The sequence below is a fragment of the Otolemur garnettii genome, unplaced genomic scaffold (genome assembly GCF_000181295.1).
Source record: "Otolemur garnettii isolate 467f Iridium unplaced genomic scaffold, OtoGar3 scaffold00110, whole genome shotgun sequence".
In the NCBI taxonomy this organism is placed as follows: domain Eukaryota; kingdom Metazoa; phylum Chordata; class Mammalia; order Primates; family Galagidae; genus Otolemur; species Otolemur garnettii.
This window is the reverse complement of record NW_003852505.1, coordinates 3,383,203-3,384,135: the sequence shown is the minus strand read 5'-3', so window position 1 is coordinate 3,384,135 and position 933 is coordinate 3,383,203. Positions and strand designations below refer to the sequence as shown.

The 933-nt window shown below is 51.9% G+C and overlaps 1 pseudogene; it reads left to right on the top strand.

The window, feature by feature from the left end:
• LOC100959467 overlaps positions 1 to 210 on the top strand; it is a 604-nt pseudogene extending 394 nt beyond the window's left edge.
• The last annotated feature ends 723 nt before the right edge of the window (positions 211 to 933 follow it).

The following is a 933-nucleotide window of genomic DNA, read 5'->3' as shown; positions in this document are numbered from 1 at the left end:
GAGCAAGAGCAGGGGCAGGGGGAGATTGGTGCCTACAGCGATGAGAGCAGAGCCCAGGAAGGGAAGGCTGTTGCCACCACCGAGAGCCAGGAGCCCCAGGCCAAGGGGGCAGAGGCTAGTGCTGCCTCCAAGGGAGGAGACACAGAAGATGAGGCAGGGCCCCAGGCTGCAGAGTGGCCTACATCGACCAGCGCTAAGCAGAATGAGTAGCTGGGTGGGGGCAGGTGCGTGGTCTCTAAGCTGCAAAAACCGCGCTGTCATTGTGAGGTCACTGCCTGGACCTGGTGCCCTGGCTGCCTTCCTGTGCCCAGAAAGGGGCTGTTGCCCTCTCCCAACCACATTCTCTGTCCTCCTTGCCCTCCTGTGGATTCTCCCATCAACCATCTGGTCATCCTCTTAAGGCCAGTTGAAGATGGGCCCTTACAGCTTCCCACGTTAGGTTAGTGATGTGAAATGCTCCTGTCCCTGTCCCTTCCCCCTCTCTCCCTGCCATACCCCTGGAGAAGGAAATTGTTGGTCTTCTTCCCCAGTTCTTTTCCAAGTAGGTTTTGTTTACCCTGCTCCCCAAAACCCTGAGCCAGAAGTGGGGTGCTTATACTCCCAAACCTTGAGCGTCCAGCCTTTCCCCCTGTTTTTAGTCTCTTGTGCTATGCCATGTGACACCTGGGCTGGGGAGGACCCTGCCCTGTCTAGGCTTTTATAAATGTCTTATTCAAGTTTAAACCTCCAGCTTGTGAATCAAGTGTGTCTCTTTTTTGACTTGGTAAGCAAGTATTAGGCTTTGGGGGGGGGTCTGTAAGGTGAAACAACTTCTTGTATTTTTTTTTTCTCCGATTGTTGTAAATAACTTTTAACGGCCAAAACCCCAGATTTGTACTTTTTTTTTCCTAACTGCTAAAACTATTCTCTTCCACCTGGTTTTACTGTAACATT